The sequence below is a fragment of the Euphorbia lathyris genome, chromosome 4, assembly GCF_963576675.1.
Source record: "Euphorbia lathyris chromosome 4, ddEupLath1.1, whole genome shotgun sequence".
In the NCBI taxonomy this organism is placed as follows: domain Eukaryota; kingdom Viridiplantae; phylum Streptophyta; class Magnoliopsida; order Malpighiales; family Euphorbiaceae; genus Euphorbia; species Euphorbia lathyris.
This window is the reverse complement of record NC_088913.1, coordinates 8,917,439-8,931,828: the sequence shown is the minus strand read 5'-3', so window position 1 is coordinate 8,931,828 and position 14,390 is coordinate 8,917,439. Positions and strand designations below refer to the sequence as shown.

Below are 14,390 nucleotides of genomic sequence, written 5' to 3'. Positions count from 1 at the left end.
GGGCTGGCTGCTACATTAATTATGTCCCACATACTTTGGAAATATTTCTTCAAGTATTTGCCGTTGATGTATCTTCTGTGTGGTTCTCCGCCCAAACTCTTCAACCAATACGCGTTCCCGGGGAGCACCTTGTGGATTTGAAATGGTCCTTCCCAGTTGGGCGACCACTTTCCAAGCTCACGGTCCTTCGTCCCGATTGGTAGGATTTGCTTCCACACTAGCTCGCCTTCTCTGAAGTTTTTCTTTTTTACTTTCTTGTTGTACACGTCTTCCACTTTCTTCTTTTGGATCATCATGCAATCGAGCGCTTTCTGCCTTTCGTAGTCCAAATCTTCTAGTTCCATGGTCATGGCTTGTATATAATTGTCTGGCTCCAAGTCATTCTGACGCATTACTCGCAGTGAAGGCACGATGACTTCTAATGGTATTACTGCACCATGACCAAATGTTAGAAAAAATGGACTCACTCCGGTCGCTCGTGTTTTAGACGTTCGCATGGCCCACAGTGTTTCTGAGAGAACTTTGTGCCATTCTCTAGGATTGTCCTCTAACATCTTTTCCAAGATTTGAATTAGAATTTTGTTGGATGCTTCGGCTTGACCATTCGGTTGTGCATAAAATGGGGTGGAATGAATCAACTTAATTCCGTACTCTTCTACGAACTCGTTCATATCTTCGCCTGTGAACATGGTCCCCTGATCCGTGGTGATGGATTCTGGGATTCCGAATCTATGAATCAAGTTCTCTTTGATGAATCGGATCACTTGTGTTTGGCCGACTTGTTTCATTGGTGCTTCTTCCACCCATTTGGAAAAGTAATCTGTGGCAACTATGATGAAACAATGCCCTTTTGATGAAGCTGGGAGGTAACTTCCTACTTCTTCCCACTAATCCACGTTCTCCACCACATTGAGTAACCGCTCCACTTTGAGTTCCACGATGAAATTGATTTTCACGCTTTCTATTTTTCCTGCTTTTCAATTGGCTCAAAAATACACGTTAAAATATTAATTGGCTATTGGTTCCCCTAAGTTTACTTCAAGTTTCCCCTGATGTCCACTTTGGAAAAATATACTTAAGCGTAGCCAATTAATATATTAAAAATAATTCAAAGCCAAAAATTATTTATGGTGCAAACAGTTGCTCCCCACAAGCATGGATTTGAGAAACGAAAATTTATGCTTGGTCCCTAACAAAAATAATCTTTTAAACTCCATAAAATTTAAAATGTTTAAAATAACATAAAGTAAAATAAAACATGATAAATTAAGAAATTTAATTGAAATAAAACTTTAAAAAGAAAACTGATAAAAACGAAAAGTAAAAAGTTAAGCTATTAATGCAATAGAATAGAAGTCTTTCAATTTAAATAGATCTAAACCTAAGATTAAAAATAAATGAAGAAAATAATAAAAGGATAAAATTGCAGCAGAACAAAAATTTAAAGTTTTAAATGGACTAGGAAACCATAATGCAAAAGAAACCTTAATAAACACAAACTCTATATACCGCATAAAAAACCAACTTGAAAATAATTAAATATTTTCAATAGCAACTCATTGAAGAGAAAGCGGTGCAGTAGAGAATTGAGTTTTGTTTACCTACCTTACCTTGAGAGCTTCAACATGAAGTTTGATCCACCTGCCTCGCTCTCACTGCTGCTGCTTTTATTCTTCTTCCATCTCCAAATTAAGTCTGCAATTGCCGCACCGATTGCTGCCCCTTTTACAGCTTTAAGAACCCTCATGGAGGTAAGGATCAAATCCTGAAAACTTGTAGAAGCAATTGAAGTTGTAAACCGTTTGATCGAACTGGAGCCGAATGAGGATGATGGCCGTTGCTGAAACCTCAAATTTTCAGCTACAGCAGAGATGGCGGGTCTGAATTAAGGACTTCGTTGAATGATGTGATGAAAAAGAAAAAGGAGGCAGAGAAAAAGTTTGAGGGAAATCTGTCCTGAAGAATCATCTGTACTGAGAGTTTATATTTGATAACATGTTTTGCAACAAAGTTCTTCTCGAAGAGGGTCATCTCCCCTCATTCTAAGTTTACAACATTGAACTCTCTGTTATCATGTTCTTTTTTTTTAATACTGATGATGTTGTATTTCCAGATTCTGTCTTCAAAAATCATCGACGTTGTTCCGTCTGTTGGACTTGGATTGCTGCTTCTTGACAAAGCGTCTTTGGGCAAGTTCAATCGCCGAATTAACAAATGGAAAAGAAGGCTGATGTTTGATGCCGGAAGAATGGAGCTCATCTCCACAGTGCTTGTAAGCCTTCACAGTGGTCGTCTTCTTTCAAGCTAGAAGATCTTGAAATCGATTTCACTGAGTAGTGGAATTTGACGGTAAAGGACCACATGTCCCTTTCTTTTCTTTTCTTTCTTTTTGTGTTCTCTTTTAATGCTCACTTGTGTCGCGCTTGAAGATAAAGCGACACAACAGAGTAACTAGTGTCGCGCGTTCTATAAACGCGACACAACTAAGTATTCTGTGTCATCACTTATGTCATGCTTGAAGAGCGTGTGTCACAAACGAGTTACTTCTTGTATCGCGTGTCTTACAGTGTGACACAAGAACAAGCTTGTGACGCGCCTTTACCAAAGCAACACAAGAAGTGTTTTATCTTTGTGACACGCTTTTATAAAAGCGACACAAGGAGTATGTTATCTTTGTGTCGCTCCTTTTTAAAAGCGCGACACAACTAATACGAACTACTATTTGGAACGACCTAATTAAGCTTAATTCAAATAATTAGGTACATGATTAAAACATTGAGGCGTCTAATTGACAGGAGACAAGGTAAACAAGTTCAGATTCCTAAGTATATAAATCAATCGGAGACTAAATCATAAAACGGGAAGGGGTTAGCAGGGATTAAACCTGAATAAACAAAATAAGGGGGATTAAAAGAATAAAAAGCCTATCATATATTCTTAATTAGGTTAGGGATCATTTGGCAGCCCCCAGCCTCCTGTTTCATTCGAGACTCTTCTCTTCCTCCTCATCCTTCCACATCATGAATCAATCAAGAGCTTTCAAGCTCTCGTCCATGGCTTTCGGAAGTCCGGCCGCCTTTTTTTCTCCCATCTCTCTCTTTGAAGCTTTCGTCCATGAGCTTTCAAGTTTCACTCAAACCTCGATCACTTCTTGCCGCTCAAATCATGCGATTGGCTTCCTTATCGTTGTCGGAACTTCCAATTTATGTTTCGCCGGTTCTTTTCTCCGGTAATCTCTTGAGAATCGCTGGCTTGAGTCAACCGATTCGGTGACGGAGTTCTCTTGACTTTCCGATTGTTAAGGCTGCGGCTGCTGATGCCGAAGGGTAAGACTTGCATATTCTTTTCTGAATTTAAAAGAAAAAAAATGGAAAAATAATGGCTGCTGATGCTGGGTTTACTCAAGTTTCAGGTATGGAAATGTTGTTCAACACTTGTGGAGCTACCAATATAGCAGGAAGTGGGTTTGAGGAGAGGAGGGATACTGCTTTCTCTGTGTTGTAAAACGGTGTCGTTAGTGGGCATGGATTTTATACTACTAGCTATCAAGCTGTGTATGTTTTGGGGCAGTGTGAAGGTGATGTTGGGGATTCAGATTGTGGTGAATGTGTTAAAAGTGCTGTGCAAAGAGCTCAGGTTGAATCTGGTAACTCTATTTCTGGCCAAATCTATCTGCATAAGTGCTTTATTCGTTACAATTATTATCCAAATGGGGTCCCTAGAAGATCATCATCCTCATCATCTTCTCATTCATCTTCTTCTTCAGGTAAATCTTGAAGGAGTTGTTTTTCCTTTTCCATAGATAAACTTTTGTTGATTTGTTTGATGACTGGCAAGTTTTATTGGGAAATTGAATTAAATCTGTTGGTCACTTTCTTTCTGTCAATAGAGATTGATTGGCCAAATTGAATATAAAAAAAGTAATCATTTTTCTATTGTTTGTGTTTAAGTAATGTGCAATTAATATGGAATTAAATTTGGTGTGATGTAGGGACAGGGCAGAATACAGGTGCAGCTGAAGTTGGAATTAAAAATATGGAATTAAAACATTTAAATTTGTTTTTCCTTTTCTATTATATTAGGAGGTGCAGCTGAAGTTGGATTCTTGATTATTTGCTTGCTCTTTGCAAGAGGTTTGATGAAGAAACATGATGGTATGCTAATCAGATTGGATGTAATCTTTTTTTTGTTTTTTTAAATGTTTTAGGCTTAATACATGGTATCATATCTTATTCAGATTATCCGATTAGCCTCCGTAGATACTTCATTAGTCTCGTGAACTTACTTACAATGGACTATTACTTAAAGTGACTTATTAATTAACCTCCTCAGACTTGAAATTGAAGCTGAATTTTCACCCTTTAAGCGTTGTTTTTAAAGATGTGATATCAGTGGTATATATGTGTTATAATTTGAATTTGCGGGTGCAGACATGTAGAGCCTTCTAAAATCTTTGGCGAGAGATTTCCTGCACTGGTTACATATTTCTTCTTCTTTACGTGGTAAGATATCATATACATTTGAGTTACAGGCAAATATTATCATTTTGTTTGCAGATCCAATTTTGAGGCTAATCTACCACCCTAGCAGATGCTAAAATTCCATTAACCTCTGCCTTGTATTTGATTTAAGGAATAACTGATTGGTTTGTGTTTCCTGTACAGGTACTTCTTAAATGTCATCTTCAACATACTCAATAAAAAAGTCTACAATTATTTCCCATATCCATAGTATGTGGATTTTCTCCTTTTAGATCAATTATGGATTCATCTTATTAGTACATAATCTATTGTATACTGCACTATGGTCATTCCTGGTGCTTTTGAAATTTATTACTTTATCTCATAATTGCTAGTCTGCTCTTTCTTCAGTTTTGTTTCTGTTGTACATCTCCTGGTTGGAGGGGTATATTGCCTTGTTTCTTGGTCTGTGGGTCTTCCCAAACATGCATTAAGTTTCAGTGGCTTCAATTTCTATATTTACGCAACAATGTTCAGTAAATTTGGATCAATTTCCTTACAATTTTAGTGCTAGTTGCACATGCACAGAGTATAACACACACGTACATACAACTGCACTCTTCAGGTTTCCTTGATGCCTAGAACACTTGGATGTAAGAAGAGTATGGTTGTGAAATTTAGTTGTTCATATCAGAAGTAGATTTTCCTGCTTTCTCTAAAATAAAGATTAGATGTTCGTGTTATATTTTAGGATGACGAATGTATTGTACTAAAATCCTATGTACACTTGAGGCATTCCATACAAGTTCTTAATGGAGACACTTCATGGGAGAACTTGTCATATTGATATTATGACTGACCGTGAATTTAGTTCATTTCCTTCACGTAATGAATGTGATTGGTGCACATATGAACCCCGGCCTCGTGCCTCCCTTATATTGCTCTGTAAACAACTCAGTTTTGACTCTGCCATTGCTTTTTCAATTTTCTAGTTTCAACAGAACTATGGCATACAGAAACACATAGATAGTTTTCAATATGTCAATTGTATTTGTGTTTCTTCATATTTCAAGCTGGGTTCAGCAGCTTTGCTCTTTATATTGTGGAGTTGCTTTCTTAGTCTGACTTCAATTAATTTTGGTCATTGACAATGACTAATTGCTAAACCATATATACATATTATTCCAAATATAGATATTTGACTTGTTGAAAAACCTTTTCTTGATCATACTTGACTAGTTTTGAATATGTGGTCCTTATTCATCAATGAGGTGAATAATTAAATGTCCATAATTCTATTGTGTGGCTTTTAATACAGGGCAAAATCTACAGATTTTGCAAATGAAGAAGACGAAAGCAAGAAGAAGAAGAAACTGAAGAGTCCAAAAGAAAGAATCCTATCAAGTACAAATAATTAAAGAAGGCTTTAAGTCTTTACGTAACCCTTTGGTATTCCAAGGGTATTTCAGACCTTTTCCCACAAGAGTATTCTAGAAGCAGCCCATGCTAATAGAATGCACCACACCTCATGTGAACCTAAGCCCGAATCAATCACAGCCATCCATCACAAGGCTTATTGATCAACGGCTAGGATTGAAACATTTGTCTTTGTCCTTGTAGTACTTTTTACTTGTTGAGCACACCTAGCAATAGATTAAATATGTAATTAGTACCTATGTATTCCTTTAATGAGAAATCAAAGTTATTGAGACTTTACCTCATTCAATATTCTTATTGAATATTCATAGCTTTCGACTTTCAGGCATTATTTGGCTAACTCTTAACCTTCTGTCTCCTTTACATGTAGATGTTCCAAGAATCAGGTGGCTGATTTTCAGAGCTTGAGCCTTGAAGATATAAGGCATTCATTTGATTCTGCAAGAGGATTACATAATACATAACCTTTTAATGAGAGCTTGGTACTCCTATAACAAAGACACATATGATGCTGATGTGCTCTCCATGGACGGTTTTAATGACTCTTTATTAGAGTTCATTGTGCGAGAAACAGAAATAATTACATGCAAAGGTAAGTCGTCTATAACAGAAAATTGTGGACTATCATAAAAAGTGATTTTGTAAAGATGCATGATCTCTCTTTCTTTTCAAATTAGATGGGTCATTATGGGAATCCAGAGGAACACCCTTTCTTCCCCGAACATTTACCTGATTCGATGATTCCCCCCTTGCAGAACCAACATGTGAGGATCGTATACAGCTATACACCTAAACAGTTGCAGCAAGCATCTGTTTGACCTAATTTAAGCTGATGATTGACTTCTTTAATAAATTCAGGCACTTACATTAGATAATGGGATGAATTGAAATGCTCTTAGAGGAAGTTATCATGCCTATGACTCTAGTTGCCATTAATGAAATTGTGATTCCACTAAGAATTACCTATCTCTTTTAGATGGGTGTCCTATATTAGTTCATCAGCATCAGCACTAAGGATTGATCTTTTCTTGCAATATAGTAGTTTCCTTCACCTTATCCAAACAGACTATTAATCGCATAGTTCAGAAAGAGTCAAATTATATTCCTATTATCTTTCATTAGGAGACAACTTAACATCCTAGGATCACATGTATTAATTTTCTTGTTCCTTGTGGTGGACATGCAAAAACCATCAAACCATACAAGAGAAAATTGGTTGTTACATTTGATAAGCCTAGCATTATTAGGTACCAATACCTTATTAGCATCAGATAATGTATAACATTCAGAATGCCTTATTAGCTATTTTAAGTGTTTTAAGCATGTTTAACTAATATGAAATAATTATAATTCAACTTTTGATGGTTTGTGTAGTGAACTTTTGACAATAGACATTTCTAAGAGTGCTTTCTTATTTTTATTATTTATTTTGAGCAGGTTTTTTGTGTTGCCTCTGTTTAAATTTTCCTCGTGTGTAGAACTTTTCCTTATGTTTTTGTTTAAATTTTCCTCGTGTGTAGAATTTTTATGCTATCATAGCTCTCTTCAATCCAAATTTTTATTTATTTTATTATTTTCAATTTTGATTATAAAATTTTATGCTAGATGCTGGAAAATTTTATAATTTTTTTTTTAAAATATCAATATTTTGCGTCGCACATGAGGAAGGAGCAATACAAAGTGTACCAGATTAATCGGGGAGCTTGTGTCGCGCACTCTTGGAGCGCGTCACAAGAATTATCATATGTTGTGTCGCACACTCTAGAAGCGCGTCACAAGAGTTATCGCTCTATTGTATCGCGCGCGTGACAAGTGCGACACAACAAATGGGTAGCTTGTGTCGCTCTCCAGAGCGATGCAAAGTTCTTGTGTCGCACCCCTGTTGTGTCGCACAATAGTGCGACACAACAACCTGAAAAAGTGCGACACAAGTAAGCATTTCTGTACTAGTGATCCATTGCTTTCTTGTATTTTGAAATTTCATGCTTTGGCAGTGGATCATCTCTTTGTTGCTTTTTATCTTCCGTAAAGATCGCATTCGTTTCTCTGTTGCCGCTGTGAATCTTCTTATTTCTGATAAAAGGAGGTGTTGTGTACACTTTCTTTTCTTTTCCAATTTAAGATGACTCCGTGATTTTGCTTTTGATGGTGGACCATGTTGCAGAAACTCAAACCATCGGCAATCAATTATGTTTGGCCAAAGATCCCCGACTTTGCTTTATTATCGGCTTTCATTCGATTTTCAGCTTCAGTGGGAAGCAAAAAGAAACATGATACTTGGCTTTGTTGCATTATTTCCCCCTTTTTTTCGATGTAAAGAGTTATACTCAGTACTTTTCCTTTTGATAATATGCAGATTAAAGAATGATTTTATCTGTTGCATCTTGATGAATCGTGATCGTGATTTTTGACGAAGTCGTCCCTGGGGCTACTGTGTATATTATCACATATACATGTACAGTCCCTATTGTGGCAAGAAAGCTTGCTAGTATCCAAAATTAGAGGACAGATCAATCATTGATCGAATCCTTTAATAATGGTGCTATCAAGTTGTACGTGCATCACCAACTCTTGTTGACAAAGTTTCCATCATTCGGCGTTGGATTAGAGCTCTTGAATGTAAGTCCATAACCAGTCCCTGTCCCCACGAAGGGTTTTTCGGTGCCAAGAAGTAGAGGCCTCTGAACATAAGTGCACAACCGGTACCTATCATGACAACAAGTTTCCTGGTGAGAAGGATTAGAGGCCGGATCAGTTAACTGATCGGTTTCCTCTTAGTTAACTGATCGGTTTCCTCTAATCATAGTGCTACCAAGTTGTTCGTATTGCACTACCAATTATTGTTGATGAAGATTCCATCATTCAGTCTACTTGCATGTTGGATTGGAGTATGAACAAAGTTGTTAATGATGTTGCTGTTGTGGACATCAGTGCACTACCAATCCATTATTCTGATGACGGGTTTGCTGGTGCCAAGGAGTAGAGGCTGAATCAATCAATTTAATGGAGAAATAGAACTTGTCAATGAAGCTGTTGTAGACATCAGTGCACTACCAATCCCTACGCTGATGATGGGCTTGCCGTTGCCAAGGAGTAGAGCCTGAACCAATCAATTCAATGGAGAAAATCAACATGATTCCATCACAGGAAAGGTAAATTCTCCTCAGAGAGATTTATTTGTTAGATAGACTTGATAGACATTGCTTGATGAATAAATTGCGGCCTTGAGGCCTGCTACTATTTTATTGCAAACAGAATAGCGGCTATAAGCCAGCTTTACAATTTTCAAAGTGAAATTGCTTTGCGTTACATCAAATATATATTGCCTATATCCTATGGTTGATGCTCCCTCAGTTCCCAAAGAGTGGGATAAAATTTCTTGAGGTACTTTCCATTGATGAACCTCTTATGTGGCTCCCCTTGCAAGCTGGCTAACCAATAAGAGTTTCCTTTTAGAACTTGGAAGACTTTGAATGGTCCTTCCCAATTTGGAGACCATTTTCCATATGCTCTATCTTTAGTCCCAACTGGTAAGATGAGTTTCCAAACCATGTCTCCTTCTTCAAAGGTCTTTTTCTTCACTCTCTTATTGTATGCTTTGGTTACATTCTTTTTCTGGGCGATCATTCGATCAAGTGCTTGCATTCTAGCTTCATCAGATCCTTCAAGTTCCATCATCATAGCTTATGTGTATTCTGCTGGAGTGAGTTCATTTTGTCTGGCTACTCTGAGGGGCGGCACTACTACCTCCATAGGAAGCACGACTTCATGTCCATATGTTAATGAGAAAGGACTGACGCCTGTGGCACTCCTTTTTGATGTTCTGTATGCCCATAAAGTTTCTGAAAGTAAGACGTGCCATTCCCTAGGGTTATCTTCGATCATCTTTTCAAGGATGTTGATGAGAACTTTGTTGGAGGCCTCAGCTTGACCATTAGCTTGTGGATAATGAGGAGTAGAGTGCAACAACTTGATTCCGTAATCTTCCATGAAGTCCTTCATGTCATCTCCGGTGAACATGGTTCCTTTGTCTGTGGTAATTGACTGAGGGATCCCGTACCTGTGAATGATGTTCTCCTTGATGAACTTCACAACATCTCTCTGGTCCACTTTCTTCATTGGTAAAGCCTCTACCCATTTTGTGAAGTAGTCTGTTGCCACGATCATAAAGTTGTGCCCTTTTAATGATGCAGGATAAATTTTCCCTATCAAATCAATTGCCCATCCTCTGAAGGGCCATGGTTTGACAACTGCGTACATCTCATCTGCAGGAACTCTTTGAATCTGCCCATATCGTTGACATTGGCGGCATCCTTTTGCATAAAACATACAATCCTTCAGCATAGATGGCCAGAAGTATCCATGTCTCCTTATGAGCCATTTCATCTTGATGCCTGCCTGGTGAGCTCCACATACTCCTTCGTGGACTTGTTTCATAACTTCCATGCTGTCTGGAAATCCTAAGCATTTCAGCAAAAGTCCATCTACATTTTTGCGGTACAAGTCACCTTCCATCAATAAGAAGTTCAATGCTCTAATCTTGAGGGAATAAGGTACTCGTCTTCCTGGGTTCGACAAATACTCCTTGATGGGACTCCTCTAGTCACTAGCTAGATTGACATCTGTATTGAATGTCTCCACTTGAATTCCCCTCTCCATGATGGAAGGATGTCTGTGCTTCTTGATCATTATCAACTTATGGGTGAGTTCTTCTGACATTTTCAAACCAGAGGCTATTTGAGCTAGCTCATTAGCCTCCCAGTTCATCTCTATTGGAACATGAAGAAAGGAGAAGTCATTGAATTCCTGCAGTAGTTGAACAACGGCTGTATAATATGGAGCCAAGTTGAGGCTAGTGCATTTGTATTCTCCTGATAGTTGCCTCAGCACGAGTTGGGAATCCCCTTGGATCAAGACTTCATCTGCTCCTAACTCCCTGAAGATCTCTAGGCCAATGACCGCAGCTTCATATTCAGCCTGATTGTTTGTACATTTGAAATCCAAGTTGAAAGACATTGTTGTTTTGGTTCCCATAGGGGATATAATGACTACTCCTGCTCCTGCAGATGTCTCGGTGCTAGATCCATCAAATTTCAAAATCCAACGAGATTTTTCAACACTGAAGATTGGTAGATCTTGATCTATTTCATCCTTCACATCAAGTCAAGGGTGATCTGCAAGGAAATCTGCAAGTGCTTGCCCCTTCACTGATTTTTGAGGATAGTACACCAGAGTAAACTCTGCCAAAGCCAGCGACCACTTTCCAATCCTCCCGGTTGTGAGCGGCTTATTCAACATGTACTTGATCAAGTCAGTCTGAGATACCACCAACACCCTTGCCCCAATCATATAATGCCGCAGTTTGGTACAAGCAAAATACAATGTAAGACAGAGTTTCTCGATTGGTGAATATTTTACCTCAGTTGCATTCAAGAATCTACTCAAATAATATATTGCCTGCTCATATCCTTTGGAATTGTTTTGTGCTAACAAGCATCCAATGGAATCATGAGCGGCAGATAGATAAAGTTTCAGAGGTACACCTGGCCTTGGCGGCATAAGTACAGGAGGTTTGCATAGATACTCTTTGATACTCTGGAAGGCTTGCTGATGGTGTTCCTCCCATTTGAATTCATCTTCCTTCTTTAACCGCATCAAATCAGAAAATGTCTTAGATTTTCCAGCCAAGTTAGAGATGAACCTCCTGAGATAATTCACTTGCCCCAAGAACCGCTGAAGCTCCTTTTTTGTTTGAGGGGAGTTGGACTCCATGATCGCCTTGGCTTTGTTCTGATCTATCTCCACGCCTCTTTGGTGCACCAGGAACCCGAGGAAGTTTCCAACTTTCACCCAAACGCACACTTGAGGGGATTAAGTTTCAGTTGATGCTCCATCATCCTTTGAAAACCACATCTCAAGTGATCTATGTGCTCTATTTCTTTTTTGGACTTTATGACGATGTCATCAATGTAAACCTCAAGATTTTTTCCAATCATATCATGGAAAATAGCATTCATGGCTTTTTGGTAGGTAGCACCTGCATTCTTCAATCCAAAAGGCATGACCAGCCACTCAAATGTCCCAATAGCACCTGGACATCGAAAGGCGGTCTTTGAAGTATCTTCTTCAGCAATGGCAATTTGATTATATCCTGCCACACAATCTAAAAAAGATAAAAGCTCATTGTTAGCTACTGCATCCACCAACATGTCTTCCATGAGCATCACATACACATCCTTCGGAGTTGCTGTATTAAGGTCTCTGAAGTCCACACAAACTCGTAGCTTGCCATTCTTCTTTACCACCGGTACAACATTAGATAACCATTGAGCATACCTGATGGGTCTTATGAATCCAGCTTTCAGTAACTTTTCAATATCTTCCTTCACCTTCAATTCTACCTCTTTGGACATTCTTCTGGGAGGTTGTTTATAAGGTTTGAATTCTGGCTTCATTGGCAGACGATGCTCCACCAACTTTCTACTAAGTCTAGGCATCTTATGATACTCCCACGCAAAGCAATCCTTGTACTCTTGCAACAATGCAATGAGTCTCTTTTTGATGTGTGGATCCAAAAGACTACTGATGTATGTACATCTTGGGTTCTCAGAAGTTCCCAAGTTCACTTCATCCAATGGATCTCTGGCTAATGATCTATCATCCTCTAGTGGTGAAGGAGCTGGTTTCAACTCATCTATCTGGATGACGTTTTCACTTTCTTCTTCTAGAGGCTCTTCTTCATAGATTACTTCAGCACCCAGGGCCTCCAGACCTTCTTCCTTCTGCAATTCCTCCAACACTTGCTGCACTTGGGCTTTTTCTATGGCAGCGGCAGCTACTACTATTTCTTTCTCATTATGCTTACTAATCATCGATTTCTTCGATGATCGGTTCTCCCAACGCTCCCCAAGCTTTGGATGGAACGATGGCTGATGGTTGGAGGATAGCTTTCTCTTTGTTCTGACATTGCTTCTTCCAGGTGATACTTTTGGGTCCTCCTCTCTTGCTTTCACCTCTGAACTCTATTGGACCCACAGCTCCATCATAGTACCTTGCCTCCACGGAATCAGCTTGAGTTGTAAATGGTTTCCCATCTGCCCAGACAACTTCTACTTCATTTCCTTTCCAAAAAAGCAAGAATTGATGGAGTGAGGACGGCACACACCAATTGGCATGAATCCAGTCTCTCCCTAGCAAGATTTGATAGTTTGCTGTTGAATCAACTCGGAAGAATGCTGCCATAGATGTGTTGCTTCCCACAGTAATATCTACTGGTAGAACTCCTAAGGTTTTGGTGGTTTCCCCTGTGAAAGCTGACACCATAACCTCTGTGGCGATTAGATCTTCTATTGACTTCCCCAAGGTCTTCATCATCCTAAATTGCATGATATTCACTGCAGAGCCATTATCGATCAGCACTTTTGATACTGGCTTGCCATTTAGATGTGCCTTGATGTAAAGAGGCCTGATATGTTTGGTCATGCTATCTGCAGGTTTCTCAAAAACCACTCTTTTTGGTTCTCCTGGGCCACTCGATTGAATTGAGACCCCACTGGTGAATGAATCTCTCTTCTCAGGAATAGGTGAACTATTCCCCTCTTCAGCATGATGATCCCTTGAATTTCCTAGGAAATCTGCTGGCAATACCACTGATGCTGTTGCACATTTGATAGGTATCACCATGTCACCTATTCGCACATTTTGAATGATTTCCTCTGGCTCCTCCTCTGAAACTATTGGTTCTGTCTCATCAGCTTTCACTTCTTCTTTTTCCAACGGTTCCCCTACTTCATCTTTCTCATCATGGTGTCTTTCAATAGCTGCCCTCTTACGTTGCATCCTTCTCTTCTGTGTTCTTGTAAGAGGTTGGGGGAACTTTTTATGGCGTACCACATGCCACTTACCAGAATTTTCTGCTTGAGGCACCACAAAACGAGGTCTCCTCTGATTGGCAGTTGGGGAATACTTCTCTCGGTGAAATTCACTTCCTAGAGGTTTTTGATTCCTCTCAGTCTGAAATCTTCTTTCATAATGATTCCCCCCGATGCTCTTCACTTCTACTAGAATTTTTGACTTCTGACCCCCTTGCTCCCTGATGTTAGCTTTGAGTTCATCAGGACCTCTGAGATACTCCTTAGGGATCCAAGTATGGTAACTTCTGCCTTTCTCCTTCTTGGACTCTGTAAGTCTCAAACGAAGGTCTTCTTTCTTCCGGTTGCGGACATCTCGCATATCTACTTCCACCATGTTCATAGTTACCACCGGTGGAAAAGGATCTTCATCAACCAACATTGCTTCTTTCTTCTCTGGGAACTTAAGAGTTCCCTTGTTGATTCTTTCCTGAACTGCATTCTTGAATCCCCAATAATTGTTGGTTGCATGATTCCAGGAATCATGATACTTGCAATATGCCTTCCCTTTGGTTTCCTCTTTTGTTGGCAATTTATGACCTGCAGGCAAAGTAATAAACTTCTCCTTTAAAAGAAAGTCAAA

General features: G+C 39.1%; 1 long non-coding RNA gene across 7 annotated transcripts; it reads left to right on the top strand.

Annotated features, from left to right (window-relative positions):
• Positions 1-2,958: 2,958 nt before the first annotated feature.
• On the top strand, positions 2,959-9,232 carry LOC136225517 (uncharacterized). 7 transcript variants are annotated; one of them, XR_010687139.1, is made up of 9 exons: positions 2,959-3,326; positions 3,413-3,766; positions 3,992-4,154; positions 4,431-4,502; positions 4,665-4,730; positions 5,793-5,864; positions 6,268-6,489; positions 6,575-6,661; positions 6,756-6,814. It is a non-coding gene; the product is annotated as an uncharacterized lncRNA (long non-coding RNA). The 7 variants fall into 7 exon arrangements; XR_010687134.1 differs by having other exon boundaries at positions 5,779-5,864; XR_010687135.1 differs by lacking the exons at positions 6,575-6,661; positions 6,756-6,814 and adding an exon at positions 8,254-9,232 and having other exon boundaries at positions 5,779-5,864.
• Positions 9,233-14,390: the final 5,158 nt, after the last annotated feature.